Genomic DNA, 17,078 nt, shown 5'->3' on the forward strand with positions numbered 1-17,078 from the left:
GGCCACTGCAAGTCTGCCGCTAGATCATCGCTTCAGCTACGCTCATACTTAGGGAAAATCAAAAGTTTTAGTCTGTGCTCTAAAGAAGCCATAACCTCATGATCATAAAACGTGAGAGAATATACTAAGTAAATAATTCAAATAAAGTAAGTGTCAAAAAGAAGAATCTTCTGGAGGAGATGTACTCTGATATTCAGGGCTGTGTGAATAAATGCACCCACAAGTACCCGAGTTCAGAATGTGCATTGTACAGTTTTAAAAAATGCCTTTCAATCCAATGATATAATCTGATGAACAAATGTGAAAAATAGTCTCCATGTTCATTAAATTCATATTTTTTTTATTTTTAGGAGCCTTTGTCATATTTTTACATGCTCGTTGAACGATTTACTTAGCAAGACGTGTCCATGGCTCGGCAGTGCACTGGTCTTAGAGCCAAGTCACGTCCCTAGGTTAGAGGTGGCTCGGCTCACCTTAACAATGGATTGGCTTTCACACCTCTAGTGATAATGAGCTGTAACTGTGAACTGCATTTTTTAATAAATGCTGCTGTACTCTGCTTTGCTGTGTTATAAAGTTTATGAATCTGGTGCACATAGTGGTTGTGTGAAGTTAAATGGGGGAGGGAAAGATGTGCTTCTGGGGGCCCATGTTCTTCAGCACTGACCCAATTCAGACTTCCTCCCCCCTCCCCCTCCCTGTTGCTTGGTCAGTATGGGGGGCCTGGGCTCGAAGAGCAGGTAGCAGGAAGAAGGGTGTGGGTGTGCAAGAGCTTTCCGTTTCCTGTCTGCCATGAGCGAGAGGCCAGAAGAGAAAGACGGGTTACTGAAGAGCGAACAAAAACAACAGCCAATGAGGACGAGGTAAAGACTGGTGCCTAAACAAAGGCATAGAGTGAGAGGAGAACGTCTCTACAGGGAGCACTAAGACGTACCCGACTGTGAGATAGACCAGGGAATTGTCAGGAGAGAGAGGGATAAAAAGAAAAGAAGAAACGCTTAGTACGGAGGGGCCAAGGGACCAATCGGAGACAAGGGGCGGCAACTGAGGTCGGATCACACATATTTTGACTTGCACTATTTCATGTCGGTGGTGATGAGTTGGTGAGTTAAGGGGGTACTTGTTCCAAACACCTTTTGCAACGGTAATTTGACCAAATGATTCTGAAAAAAATGGTACTGGTGTAAGCACATTGGTGCATATTTGTAATGGGGATTTTGTTGTGTTGGTGATATATACTGTTGTTTTTTTGTGCTGCTGTGCTGTGCTTAGTCCTGCGTTATGGTAAAATAATTGTTGTGGTTTACTGCAGTTGTGGTGCTGCATTCTGTTTTGTTGTGATTAGTCCTGTTATGTTTTAATTGTGTTTTTGCATTCCTTTTATGTTCAGTTGTTTACTTTAGATAAGTCAACAAATGCTGCTATATTTACAGCCAAGAGGAAAACAAAATAGACTTGATAGAAATGTTCTCAGGCACTGGTAATTACTCTGGACTGATTGCTGTCTAAGATAGCTTGGTGGGCAAAACAGACTGGGATCCTGGCCATACTGGGTATCAGGCGTTAGCTTGGGAGGCTGGAAGGGTAGGGGGCTGCTTTTGTTACTGTGGGGCGTTTGTAGCAGTGCCGCAGTTTTAAAAGCCCTGCATATTTCCTTGATTATCCAACAGTTTTCAGGCAACAATGCAAGTACCAAGATAACTCTGGTGATTGAAGTATCTGCTGGAGAGAGAAGGAAGTGTTGTCTAGTGGCGGTTTTGACTCCTCTAAGGTAGCGCAGAGGGTTAATATGCCTGCTGCAAAGAGCATGTACTATGCAGATTACAGAACAGTATTTTCTGTGCATAGCTCAGTGATTTACCACTTTTGTCACAGAGATCGTTTTGTTACTGTGCAGTTTATAGATTACAATCATAATCTAGATTTGGAAAGTTATGTTGTTTCCAAGTCTTTCGTTATCCTAATTCTGCTAAAAAGGGTTTGTTTGGTAGGGCATGGCGGGATTTATCGAACCAGACGGGAGAGAAGGCGCGCTGGATTTGAACGCCCTACTAGTCAGAAAACTTCCTCATTAATGGGATAGATGGAACAGGAAATGCGGAGCAGATTATCAATACATAATTTGGAGCCCTGATGATGTCCAAGTGAGGACGAAACGCGTTTTTGGCTGATTGATTTGTTACTATATTGTTTGGATCTAACAATTTGAAAGGTTTTTGAAATAAACCACAGAGTTTGAAATTCATCAAAGACTGGCTATGAATTTTTTTTTCTCACTAAACCATTACTTGAATAATAGATTTGTGAACATTGTGAACCGAGGTGCTCCTTCCAGGATAGGTTATGAATTCTTGTTGGTTAGTGGCCCAGTGGCGGTGGGACCATTGAAAGTTGAGCATGGATGAACTACCTAATCGACTAACCGGTATTACACACCAGTGTGCACACCTCCTAGCCCTCACCGCCTATCGAGTTGGATGAATTGTTTGTGTAGAAATACATTCATTTAGTAAAGTCAACTCTAACCACTGTGCTACATTCTGAATCCAGAGTTTGTGCTTCTCCAGATCAAGCACAATTGAAAAATACCTACCAGTATGGATGACGTGAATCCTACACCTCGTAGGACCCTTTGTCTTATGTAACATTTTCTATGCACTGATTTTCACATGTATGATTCAATGTTTTTGTATGTGTATGTTATGTAAAATGCTCCAACGCCCTACAAATGTATGAGAGGTGCTATAAAACAAACTAAATAAATGTCAGCGAGGCACTATTGGATGGTGATAGTGAGGGAATCATTAAAGAGCCCCAATAGAGATTGCAATTTCCTGGTGCACTGTAAGGTCATCTTTTACTAAGCTTTAAAAAACGAATACAATTGAATATATAATGAAAACATGTGTTGTAGAACGCACCATTTTTGCTATTTTTTCCCAAATTTTCTTGGGGGTAGAACCCCCCCACAAACCCTCTTGTAGTAGTCACGCTCGCTCGCTATGCACTGTATGGGGGCTAGTCTACCAAAATCTACCAGGGCTGCTTTGGGTTCCTAGTATGGCACTGACAGGAATGAAGCTCCAAGAACCTATCAGTCGCCAAGATTCATTCAAAATCTGCACACATCACTTTTTATTTTCCTCATTTTTAAACAAAAAGCAGCACTTACTTGAAAGTTCCTATGAGAAGCAACCAGTTACCTCTTTCTAAGGTGGTAAAATATAATTGCTCCAGCTCTTAAATTCTGTAAGATGCCAGTCAGCCCAAAGCGCTCACAGTGCTCACTTTATGTGATTCAGCCCCTGGTCTCTAAAATGAGGATAGAAACAGAGCTGACCACTGAATTTCCTAGACAACAAAAACCACTTCATGAAGAGAAGAAGAAAGAGAATTTCATTGCAAAGTGACCCAATCGCTATAGAGGAGAAAAAACAATTGTCAGTGTGGGTTGTCGGTGGGAAGTGGGTGGGGCAAGGCAACACAGAGGGAGGGAGAGAAAGGTTGCGGGTGAGGGGAGAGAAGGTCAATCAAGAGACAATAATAGAGAAGCACACAGACAACTCACTGGCAGGTGGGGAAGCACACAGACAATGGAGGGTGGGCTGACGTGATAGCACACAGACAACAGAGGGTGGATGGGTAGTGATGGAGAAGCAAACAGACATCAGAGCATGGAAGGGTGGGGATAGGGTTGCACAGGGATAAAGGAGAGGGAGCAGGGGAAGCAAGAACGGCAACAGAAGGTGAGTGGGCGGGGTAAAGTAAGAATGGCAACTCTGAATGGGGGGATGAATGGAGGAATACACTGGTGATAAAGTGGGACACAAAGTACATGGGTGAGACAGCTGGAAAACACATGCACTCTTGTAGAGTGCTTAACCAAAAAGAAACAAGTAGGGCCTGAAAAAGGAGCAGTGAAAGGACACAGGTCTATGCTTTAAGGGAAGGACAAATGCCAGAGGAGCAAGGAAAGGCCACAGAAGCTGACAAATAAGAAGAAAGCAATGAGTGCAACTGTAAGAATATGCCTCTTTACATGTTCGCACCTACCCTTTTTGGACTGAAGCTGCTGTTTGTTTGACTCTGAGAGTGCACTGAGGCCTGCTAACCAGACCTCAGTGCCAGTGTTCTAATCCCTTACAAAATATATGTCGAATTGGCTACCCCCGATTGGAAGAGACTGATAAGTTGCTAGTATATGGTGTCCAGGGCATGTAAAGCAGAGTGTCCACACAGTGATGCAGCACTGATTGTGCCACCCTGTGTAGGACAAAGTACAAAATGGCTCCCACCCTGCCATGCAGACTGGAAGGGCAGTGGTAACACTGCTAGTTTGACTTTGCCATTCAAGCTAATGGCAAAGACTCCACTTCCCTTAACACTATTAACCCTGGGCGGACAACTACGCTACGCTCGCGTAGTTTGCGTAGTTTGTGCTACTTCGTGCTACGCGAATTGCACGTAGCACAGTGCAAAAACGCGTAGCGTAGTTGGCATTTTTTGCTTGCTCGCGGTCCTCAACGTCAAGTTGGCGACCGCAAGCGAGCAAAATGACATCCTGGCGAGACTTTTTCCTCATTCCCAATCAGCAACATCAAGTTGCCGATGGGGAGCGTGGAAAATAAACCTCTCGGCGAGATTCTCAACGCGGGGAGGTCAGGTTTCTCATTGCGAGTGGTCGCGTATGCTCGCGACCGCTCGCGATGAGAAACTACCAGTCCGCGTTGAGAAAGCTACCGCTCGAGTAAAAATTTACTCGAGCGGCAGAAAACGACAGCTTGCACTGTGCAAGATTCCGTTTTCAATGATTGCACAGTGCGGACAAGCATCCGGCACTGTGCAATCATCGCAAACAGCACACTACGCAGTTCGCGTAGTGCTACGCGTATCTCGCGTAGTGCGAAGTGCACTTTGCGTAGCTACGTGCAGCGCTACTATGCGAACTACGCCCAGGGTTAAACAATATATGAAATTCTCCCCTAAGGAAGGTCTATCGAGCCCTAAGGCAGGGAGCTGTATATTATTAAGTATAACATGTATTTTATATATTCGTCCTGACAACAACACTTCAAAATTGTTGTTTTGCTGAGGGAGAGTTAGTAGTCCCATTGGCTAAACAGGGTTACCAGCTAACTACTCAGCCCAGCTAACTTCTGAATGGGATTACTTAGATGGGTACTATAAGATATCAAATTATAATCATGGCATTAAACCTGACTTGGTGCCCAAGTCCAATTCAATGTCACTATTAAAGAAATGTAACGTTTAGAAAGTTGCCACTCTGTGACTCAGTTTTTCCAGCAGCCTCACAGGTCACTGGCACCAGTTAGCTTTCTGCCCTCCTGGGGTGTGGTGTGCATGACTTACAGACTTAGGAACAATAGGGGCGAGGTGTTACCTCCCTTTCCCAGGAAGCCACTCAGGGTGTTGGTCCAAAAGGCGTGCTTCAAAGGTGCAGCAGCCTTTGGTGGGCAAATGGTGGTCCCACTCTTGAGGGGCTGTCCCTTGTTCAGATAGACATGCTGGCAGTTGGAACAGAAAGGCCAGACCAGTTCCCAAACCGAGTTTCCCTGTGGGCATGTAGTCCCCAGGTAGCCAGTCCTCCGGCAGCTATAAAGCTCCTATCATCCGAGGCAGGGTTCAGGCATCTTGATAGTGGGTAGAACAGTGCATTTTGGGATTTCTAGATGCCACACATGGAGGAAATCTGTAGCTCACTGACAACAGCCAAATCAGGCTCTCCTTTGGACATTTGCTCCCCCAGGGTAATGTCTCTACTATCCAGTTGCCTCACCCCAGCTATCATAGAGATTTTCAACTGCTTGGTGAAAACGGGCTCCATTCCGGCAGAGTGGAGAGCGGCCTACGGCCTATGTACGACATATTTTTAAAAAAAACTACCGGGGGGGGGGCGTGTCTTGCAGCAAAGCGTAATGGCCGCAACCTAACTGAGCTCCGCCTAGCACGTAAACATCCCCTAACAATCCGGTCACTAATCCGTGATAATACTGGCTCATCAGGCGCTTTCTTGGCATTGGAGCACTGAGGGCTCGTTCTGTCCGAGTTTGAGCAGAAACAGCACTGAATCACCGCTCTACAGACGTGTGACAGGGAGCGGCCTGTGGCCTCGCACAGAGCAGCAGACTCTCGTACTCGGACAGCCTGCAGCCTCACCCGGCCCAGCGAGACATCCTCACAGCGGTGAAAGGTAGGAGGCACTGACCAAGCTGCAGAGACTGTGCCCGGACGGCCGCTCAGCGTGACACCATCCAGCACTGAGGGGGCCCCCGCAAGACCCGCTTTCAGCGCGATAGCTCCGGGCAAGTGAGAGAGACACGGCTGCGCTCCACGGTCGCCGTCCGGCGGGCCCTCGCGGCTCAGCGCGGGAAGACGCCGGTGGAGCCCGACCACCTGTGGCACCTTTCGGTCCAACCAGGGCCTGAGCATCGAACACCTGTGGCCCCCGGGTGCTGCGTATGAAAGGGGCCAGTGAGGTACGATACATCGGAGGCCCCGGAGAACCTACATTGCCGCCCGGCCAGTGCCCCATACAAACGGAAAGAGCGTGACGGAGGGTAACACGCTACGACTCCCAGACGGTGGGTCCGTGCCTTGGCGGCATGTTCCCACGCATTCTCCACGGCACTGAAAGACCCCACGCCACCCTGGTGAAACGGGCGGCTCCCCACTAGGGATCAAGACCACCTGGCACCCCAGCACCATCACCAATTGCACGGTTCCTGCACGAGACAAGGGACACAGAGCCACAGGTAGGAGGGACTGCAAACCCCCCCATGCAATTCCACAATTCTAACTACTGCACACTGATAACGTGCCAAGACCACCGGGCAGGGACCCGCTGCACGTGGAAGTGGCCGCGCGACCTGCGTACTTCAAGGGGTTCATTGCCTCGGGCCGCCACTGACATTAGCGGAAGTGTGCAGCATTGGCGATAACAAGTGGATCACCACACCCTGTGGAGCTCAAATAGGGCGCTGGATGGCCCACTGCTGGCTAAAGACTCTCATCCCATTGTGCTAAGACATCACTCTGCCTGAACCGGGAACAGTGGCAATCGTGGGCCCCACATAGTCAAGCAGGAAACCCGACAGGTCGCAAAGTGACACACAGTCACGTGGCAGGTAGTGGTGAGTACTGCGCAACACCAGAATTCCTGCGGAGAGGGTTCAATGGGGGGTCGGGGTCCGCGTGCGACCCGGCAAGCCAAATTGGACAAATACGCATCCTCCAAAGACCCAACGGGCACCCACGGAGGTCAGTGTCACGCCCGAGGGTTGACAAGAAGTCACATTGCTAGATATCATGTCCGCTTTGACAAACGTCCAAACAACAGTGGGGACTATTTCTGCAGATGTATCATTCCTCCGAGTGGACTTCCAGAAAATGGCTTCCAGAGTGACCGAGGTTGAAACCAAGACGGTGTCCCTCACGAAGGACACTGCTAGCCTCCAGCGAAAGGTCCAGCAATTAGAAGCTCAAAACCGCCAGATGGCAGCTAGACTGGATGACCAAGAAGGCAGGTCAAGACGCATCAATGTACCTATTACAGGAGTCCCGGAGTCCAAGGAGATGCCAGACATGGACCTCTATATAGAAGACCTCATCAAGAATCAGCTCCAATGTATGGACTTTTGGCAGTCGTTGCCGCTGTCCCTGATGGGGCGGGTAGCGCTTCTCAAGATGGTGGCACTCCCCAGGTTGCTATATTATTTTCAGACGCTCCCTGTTTGGATCCCTGCGTCGACATTTAAGAGGCTCCAACAAATGATAACGGGGTTTCTCTGGCTAGCTGGCAGACGTCGGGTAGCTTTGCATACTTTGATGCGCCCACGGGGGGAGGGAGGGCTAGCAGTTCCGAACTTGGAGTCCTATTATTTGGCAGCCCAGCTGCAATGGTTGACTCAGGCGGTGGCTCGAGAGTTTCGGGGAGTGGGAGATGCTACGGGGGCGGATTCCTGCCTACCTGCTATCTAGGATTATCTTACAACAGCCGCTTCGCCTTGGGGGTCTCCCTAGTGACGTGCAGACCTTTCGGTTGTGCTGGAATAGGAGTCAACAGAGGGCGCGGATCGCCTGCCATATGCGCCAGAGATCCCGCTGTTAATGTGTCAGCAGTTGCCTCATGGGGGCAACTGGTTGGCGCTTGAGGGGTGGCCCGATTCGGGATTGACAGCTGTGGGAGATTTGTACGAAGATAACGTTCTGTTGCCTTATGAGGCCATCCACGAGCGTTTTGATCTCCCTCGCGGGGATTTTCTGCTGCATGCGGCCTTGGTGTCGGCTATTCATCGACGATGGAAGGAAGGGCTATCTGAGCCTAAGACATCCATGGCTTGCCAATATGTGGTGCTGGCGGCTGGAACCATTAAATCTGTCGCTTGTGTATATCGACGGATGACCTGTGAAAAGCTGGTCCCCCTTATAAGGCTGAAGCAGCACTGGGAGGAGGATATTGAAGGGGAAATTCCTGATAAAATATGGGCTGAATTGCTCGAGCGCCCCTGGAAATGCTCCAGGAATGTCAGATTCCAACAGATTCCATTTTTTATTTTGCATAGGGCTTATCTCACTCCGGTCAAAATAAAACACTATTTTCACACACTCGTGGCGACCTGCCCCCGGTGCCACAAAGAGGGAGCTGACTTCTGCCATATGATGTGGGGCTGCCCTCGGATCGAGGCTTATTGGCGGGAAGTGTGGACGCTGCTTTGTGATGTCACGGACAGGGAGGTTGAATTTGGTATAGGTCCAAGTTTATTACACTGGTTTCCCCACACATCGAAGACAAAAATAACTAGTAAATTTATAGATCTAGGGCTGGTCCTGGCCAAGCAGGAAAGTACTGCTAATTGGAAGGCGCAGCGTGGGCCGAGATTGCAGAGGTGGAAGGCGGAATTTATTCGGTGGGCAGAGTGTGAGACGGTTCTTCGACTGCAAACGGCTACCCGAGCTCATAGCGACAGGGCAATGGACTCTGCCCGTGCCTGGGGAGCCTTAGCAGAACTCCTGAAACCCACAGACTCTGATATTGATGTAGATTCGGTGCTTAGTGAAACACAAAACCTGCCCTCCTCATTGTCTGGTTAGAACGGTGATTGGAGAATAGATGCTCTCCCCATTTAGTCTATCAGCGGTCCTGTGTTAGGAAAGTTTGAGTTGTACCTTACAGCTGTAGGGTATGCTATTATGAGCAGAGAACTGAGTGCTCTGTTACATATCCAGCTAATAAGTCATGCCGGGGGAGTTATGGGAAGGGGGTTGCGGGAGGGAGGAGGGGTTGTAGCATGTTATAGGTTTTAGGTTTTTGTGCTCATTTTCTTGATTATGATCCAGAGCTTCCGAATGTATTTGCTGTTATTAATCTTGCCACATTATACCTTGTTAAGGAAATACGATGGTGAGACTTGTGGATGGTACACCGTAAGGTTTTCCAGTGAGTGTGAGTAATTTTGCTTGTAAACCATCAGTTAAAGAAAAGATATGATCGTGTAAGGAGTATTGTGTATTAGGAATGATTTACGTGAGCGAAGGCTCCTGATTGAACTGTTTATGAGTGATATAAGATGTTAATCAATAAACATATTTTACAAAAAAAATAATCAGCTCCAACCCATGGGACTCTCCAGTTTTTTCTCAGTGGAACAGGCGCATAGGATACCGGGAGGTAAACCAAAGCCTGATGCGCCCCCCCGACCAATCCTCGCTAGGATTTTCAATTTCAGGGACCGCGATGCCATCCTCCAAACAGCAAGAGTGGCTCCACCGCTGCGCATAGAAAACTCCGTAATCTTGTTCTTTACAGACTACACGGCAGCGGTCACCAAGCAAAGAAGGAGCTTCCTCGAGGTCAAGAAGGATCTCAAATGCAGAGAACTAGCATATTCCATGCTTTTTCCCGCGAAGCTCCGGGTAGTAGCAGACAGCAAAACCTGGTTCTTTGATACGCCGGAAGACGCCCACGACTGGCTAGAGGGTTGGCGACGGGTCAATGGATCTAAAAAAGACAGTGCACAACAACGACGCCACCCTGCGGAGGCGGCATCACAGGGCCGGAGAACCTCGCTGCTCCTACGGACATCGATGACTCTTTCCTACCTTGAGGTGGGTTTCCAAGCATCCCAGAGGTCAGTGAGTTTGCACAGCAAATCTCAGCACCGTGGACCCCGTGGGTGCCGAGATCCCTAATACCCCATGACACCGGCCACCTCTTGCACAGCACCCGACCCCGATGAGTGGGGAAGTTGTGCTTTGGCCCATTATTGAGCCAACCTCTCAGGATCATCTGTGCCAAAGATCGATGCCCTAGTCTGCTCCGGCGACTCGTGGGCGCATCTTTACGCACGCCAAATTGCTGCCTCCCGCGGTCCCTTGTCTCTCGACTTGTGGGCCCTAGCGGAGGTCAATCTTCAATTCCAAGAGTTCCCCTGATTGCTCCAGGCCTGCTCTTCAGTTTCCTCGCTGGAGACCTTGCTCAGACCTCGTGGCTCTGCACCAGTAGCAGTTTTGTGTTTCTTGCGTGGGTTGCAGTTGCCAAGGTTTAGTGGATCCAATTCGGACACTAACACCGCAGCAACCCTCATCCTTCATGGTACAGTTGCCCTCCAGAAGCTGGCCTTCCTTGACACCTCTTGGACCCCGTGGCTGACGATCCAAGCTACACCACTTCCACCTGGAAGCACCCGACATTGAAGGGCTCCTTCTCTTGAGCCCCCTGGTCACTGTGCCGTGACCCAGACTATGTCCCCTCTGCTTTCAGGTCCTTCTGTACAAGATCTACATTTTCATTCTTCACGACAACGACAACGCTTCTTGCTAGCAGCAGTTCTTCACGTTTTGCCATTGAAAATCAGCCCGCGACCCGACATCGAAAATGACCTATGCACCCGGCTCCCCTGGGGCAGGTAACAGTGGTACCTCGGTACTCTCGTGGGTGTGGGCTCTTCAAAAGCTTAACTCTAAAGTATTGAACTTGAACTCCTGCTAGAAGTGTTTTTAATCTTGTAAAATTCAACCGCGACATTCCCCATAGGCTTTAATAGAGATCCCGACAGTAGCTTTAGCCACTGCACGCGTCTCCCGTGGGTCCCCTTCCTCACTACCTTGGGTGGTTTCACAAGGGGCCAGCGACCCTAAATGCCCTAGGCATTGTCTGTAGAATTGTTGTGGTTCTTATACCACTTTTTTGATATATGGTTTGGTCCCCCCCTGGGGCCCTGTGATTCCAGTGCTATTTATTGTAACTATCAATGCTTGTTTGAATTGTATCTTCACCTCTAGCCTCATAAAGAGACTAGTGGGGTTATTCCTAGAATAAATACATATATTTTATATATATACCTGTGTGGACTACTCTTTCATTTGGTTATTCAAGAGGTTATCTATGGTAAAACAATAAGCTTAACACTCCTTCAAGACTTAGCCTGAAGGCTGCTCTCCACAGCTACCACTAGGATAGCTTTCTTTAAAGGTTGTCTTTAACCTATCACCATAAGAGTTGAATTGGACTGGTACAAGGTGTCCCCTATAACTAGAGGACAGCATATGCCAGGCCAACTTCTCACACCGTTAATAATACACAGCACCCAGACAGATGACCAAGGGCGCTTTGCGGCACTTTCCTGTCAGTGGAAAGGACGAGCTTACAACCTGGTTTCTGTATATGTCCCCCCTGCACTCCACAGTCTAGCCTTCCCAGCCCTCGGTAAGTTCCTGCATACTTTACCCCTGGGGGAACTGGTTATAGGAGGTGACTTTAACACCGTTCTTGATGCCTCCTGGGATAGGTTGCCACAGAGGGAACCCCTTCACACAATTACGAGCCTTCACGGAAGCCCTTGGGCTAGTAGACGTTTGGCGCGCACGTCATCCCACGATGCGCCAATACACATATCACTCAGGAGCCCACAATAGTCTGTCCAGGATAGATTATATCTTTTCCTCCCTGGCAAGCCTAGCGACAGTCACGGATATCACGCACCTTCCCAGGGGAATATCTGATCACTCCCCCATATCGATAACCTACACATCGCATCACACTGGACGGCGACGCATTTATCCATCATACCCGGGATACTTGAAGGTCCTGATTATTAGGAAACACCTACGCAAAACCACAAAGCACTACTTTCAAGAGAACACACACTCTGTGGCTTCTCCTAGTACTCTATGGGAGGCATACAAGACAGTGATACGCGATCAGGCTATATCCGCAATAACTTTGCACAAATGGGACAAGGCCCGGCAGGTGCAAGAGCTTGAAAGCGCAGTTAGTCTAGCTGAAGATGAACACACAAGAGTCCCGACTGATGAGACAACACATAATCTAGCCTTAGCTCGACAAGCTTACAGGGACTATACATGGGAGGACGCCAGGGCAAGAGCTACCAAAACGCAGCATACTGTTTATGAGGTGGGAGACAAAGTTGCTGGCCTGGCTAGATAAGAAAGAACGTGCTAGTTGCTGGGTGGCCCACTTACATTTGGCTTCTGGGGATGACATAACAGACCCACAGGACATAGTTATGGCTTTCACACGACACTATGAGGTAGTGTACACACCCACCTCAGACGCCACGATAGAAGAAAATTTGGCTTTTCTCAAGGATATCCGTCTCCCAACTCTGGCAACCCAGGAAGCCGACGCACTGGACGAGCCACTTACAGTGGATGAAATCACGGCTGCACTTGGGGGGGGCTGCAATCGGGCAAAGCACTAGGTCCCAACGGTATTCCCGTGGAACTCTACAAACAAGAAGCAGATAGGCTGGGGCCTCCCTTATTAAAACAGTACGAAGATAGTCTAGATAAGGGAATACTCCCCAGGGATCAGAGGATGGCGACATTAGTGATGATCCCCAAACCAGGCAAGCCCCCTCACGACTGCACCTCCTACCATCCAATTTCACTCCTCAATGCAGAGGCAAAAATATTAACGAAAGTACTGGCGTCCATGCTCCAACCGCACATCGCGTCTCTCATACACCCTGATCAATCCGGTTTTATGCCGGGCTGTAACACAGCAATGAACTTAAGACGGCTCCACGGCGTAATGGCACGAATGTCCACCATCCAAGAAGAGGCGGTCATCCTATCCTAGCCTATCCAGTATGGCCTTTGATCGGGTGGAGTGGTCCTTCATGTTTGCAGTGCTACAACATTTTGGTTTTGGCCCCAACTTTTGTGCTTGGGTCCAGTTATTATATATACAACCCATGGTACACGTAGTGGTAAATGGGCAAATATCTGAGGACTTCCCTCTGGGGCAAGGGACCAGACAGGGATGTCCCCTGTCCCCGCTCTTATTTGCCCTGGTGCTTGAGCCCCTCGCGACTTGGATAAGAAGCGACCCAGTGATACGGGGACTGCGATGGAGGGAGGGGTGGGAGGACCGTATATCATTGTACGCAGATGATATATTATTATACATGACCTCCCCCAGCCGCTCAATTAATTATCTATTAGATATCTGTGCATCCTATGGCAGATATTCAGGCTACACGATTAACTGGGCGAAATCGGTTCTATTTGATCTTCACCGCCCCCCCCCGCGCTTGCCCAGGGGAGTAACGGTACAACTCGGAGGGATGGTTTTAAATACCTGGGCATCCACATTACACCAGACCATACTCAATTCTACGAGCGCAACCTCGTGCCCCCTCTCCTGACACTTAAAAACAATGTGAAACACTGGCACGCACTACCTTTGACCCTCCTGGGCTGAGCAGCCTTATTCAAAATTATGGCTCTCCCACGGTTCCTGTATGCCCTATAAAACACGCCAACCCCTGTCCCCAACACTTATTTCAAAGCCATCGAGGTTGAGGTGGGACTGCTCCTCTGGGACGGAAACCTCCCCCTGTATAGCCCTATCTAAACTCACTCGGAGCTGGTACGATGGTGGAATCGCCCTGCCCAATATACAACTGTATTACTGGGCCTCACTACTTATAGTAGTAAACCAATGGCTCCAGCCCTCCGGTTTGACAGGCACACTCTGGGTGCCGACGGACTCTTGGTGGCGCTCTACAACAAGAAAAAATAACGCGTGGATCGGCCCCACTGCGCATACCTCAAATACATGGTTAGCGGCGCAGCGAGCGCTCGGCTGGGAGGGAGTCCTCACCCAACTTACACCACTGTGGGACACACCACAACTAGGTATGCTCCGCTACAGTAAAGGTTTCGCTCAATGGGACCTTATTGGTATCTCTAGAGTTGGGGACCTTTGGAAGAAGGGAGAGATAGTGACGTTTACCCACCTACGCACAACGTATCAAATGGCTGACTCAGAACAGTTTTGCTATTCACAAATTAAGCACACACTCACAAAGGTCATACCCCGAGGTGCCGATCTCCCCGAATCATCGCCACTCGAAGATCGCCTCCTTACAGACCATCTAACCAAAAAAGCTATTTCTCTCACTTATCGCAAACTAATCAATAATCAGAAAGATCCCACACACACCTTACGAGACAAATGGCAGACTGAACTGGGTGACATGGACGAACAGGACTGGCAGGAGGCATTGGCATCCCCGCGAGAGGTGTCAATTCCGTCCCGGCTACAACTTGTGCAATTGAAGATATTACATAGGACGTACTACACTAGAACGATGCTCCACAAAATCGGTCAGACTGGGACACCTTTGTGTCTGCGGGGTTGTGGGCAAAAGGGCACGTTTTACCACACTCTATGGGACTGTCCCAACATAACACACTATTGGGAGACAGTCATGGCAACAATTACCCAGGTTTATGGCTTCGAAGTCTCCCCTGAGCGAGGAGGTGCCTGCTCAATATTTGGGAGCCAACGGACCTCAACCATGCAGCACAGGCCTGGGCGACCCTTCGGATTACACTAGCTAAACGCAATATCGCACAGCATTGGGGCACGCCTACTGCCCCCTGACATCAGCACTGGTGTCAAGACCTGGATAGAGTGATGGTGGCAGAAAAGGCAGTATTCATACACAGAGGGTGTCCAAATAAGTGGGAGCGGGTGTGGGGCCAGTGGAATTTGTTCCGCGGCAATATTTGTACCCCTCCTACGGAGGAATCAGACCCAGATTTAAGCGACTAACCCACACGAACTATCAGAGAACCACCTACATGCCCGGGATCAGTTACCCAGACACCTAGGTATGTTATGTTCTGGAGTAAGGCAACTGTGTATAATGTATTACCTGTTGAACTACCATGTAATAAGTGTAACATGACAATGGTCATTGGTATGTGTAATCAGCACTGTTTTGAACTTATGATGATAAAAATATATAAAAAAAAAAAAAAACTACCCTGGACCAAATGTCTCTGGCTAATATCCTTGCTGCCTCTTCTGGGTAAACAGCTCGAAAGCCTAATCAACAAACAACCAGTAGCTTATTTAAAGTCCATTCAAATTCTGGACTCTACGCAATCCGGCTTTCGATCAGGCCATAGAACAGAAACAGTGCTCCTGGTAGTTGCGGACTCTCTGCTTCTTGGGCTTGACGCTGGAAACCCAGTCATGCTTGTGCTATTAGATCTATTGTCAGTCTTCGATACAGTCTCCCACACAAGGATGCTGGAAAGGCTGCGAGAGATCGGCATACAAGGACCCGCACTCAAATGGCTCCATAACATTTTGAATAATAGACATCAAACTGTCATCATGGGCCCATATTCCTCTCGCAAAATGAGCTTAGACAAGGGTGCCCCACAGGGCTCCACTTTAGTTAATATTTATATGTCCCCCCCTTGCTAATATCGCCTAGCGCTTTGGGTTTTGAAAAAGGTAATAGGCAGACGACACACAGTTGTTCACATTTGAACATGACCTGATTGCTTCAAAAAAGCGCTTCGCCCTGGGCATGTTAGCCATCTCTGATTGGATGAACTAAAACTATCTCCAATTGAATGCAGAAAAGACAGAGATCAAGCTGCTTGGAAAGGCTCCCTCCATCTCGGCAGATGACTGGTGGCCTGGAAAATTGGGACCTACGCCACTGCCAAAACTATCAGTGAGGAATCTTGGTCTCAAGTTAGACCAAGCTCTAACGATGAAAGAACACATTTTGGCCACCACTGGAATATGTTATAACATGCATCTTCTGCGTAGAATATTTCCCTATCTTCCAACTTCTGCCAGAAGGACTCTAGTCCAAGCCTTAGTATTAAGTAGGTTAGATTATGGCAATGCCCTTCTGGCCGCTGCCAATAAGACCCTAGTTGCCAAACTTCAAGAAGTCCAGAACAGCGTGGCCAGGCTTGTTCTTAACTGTCATTCAGGTACCTCTTCAGCCCCGCTGATGAAAGAAATGCACTGGTTGCCAGTGAAAAAAGGGTGGTATTTTAAGATCTGCTGCTTCACCTACAACGCTGTAAACGGGAAAGGGCCTTTATACCTGCAACAAAAAATTCAAGCGTACACACCCAGCAGTAGCCTAAGATCCTGTGATAAGGCCCTATTGCGTGCCCCACACAATTATTCGACTTGCAGCAGAGGAATGGCTTTTTCCTACCTTTCCCCCTACTATTGGAACAGGCTTCCTCTACACGTTCGCACTTGTACAAACTTAATGCCCATTTATTTTAAAAACCCTTTTTTTCCCCATCACTGATACTTGATTCCGTTACAGTACAGAGATGCCCCTGAGGGAGTTGCGTGCTATATTAAATATAAATACCATAACACACATAGACAGAAAGTCATCACCAAGGGGGAGAGGACCTGGTAGCCCATTGGCTAGTGACAGCTTAATCCCCCCATGGCACTTTCAAGGGATAGATATGGCACCCTGAAACATAGGAACTGGAAAGAGGACTGAAGAAGGGATGCCCCGCAGACCCCTGGACTTGGCAAAGAGATGCTGCACCGGCTGCCGGACTGCACCTGCCACACCTTGGGCTGGCGGAGAGAGGCTGTACCTGTGGCTCCGGGCTTGCACTAAAATTGCCCCCTAGCCCCAGATCAATGATGTCCCACGTCAACAGGTGGATGAAAAGTAACCATCTTCAATTGAACGGTACTAAATCTGAGATTATGCTTTTTTGGGAAAGCGCCTGAATACTGGTCG

General features: G+C 48.6%; 1 protein-coding gene across 2 annotated transcripts in view; it reads left to right on the top strand.

Annotated features, from left to right (window-relative positions):
* Positions 1–887: 887 nt before the first annotated feature.
* Positions 888–17,078, top strand: part of LOC146811985 (uncharacterized) — a 562,758-nt gene continuing 546,567 nt past the window's right edge. Inside the window, exon 1 of one of the 2 annotated variants that reach the window (XM_085614545.1) lies at positions 888–1,103. The gene's annotated coding sequence lies outside the window, so the exon portion shown is untranslated. The remainder of the gene's footprint in view (positions 1,104–17,078) is intronic. The other variant, XM_085614544.1, reaches the window with a different exon arrangement.

The sequence above is a fragment of the Triturus cristatus genome, chromosome 7, assembly GCF_964204655.1.
Source record: "Triturus cristatus chromosome 7, aTriCri1.1, whole genome shotgun sequence".
Taxonomy (NCBI): Eukaryota; Metazoa; Chordata; class Amphibia; order Caudata; family Salamandridae; genus Triturus; species Triturus cristatus.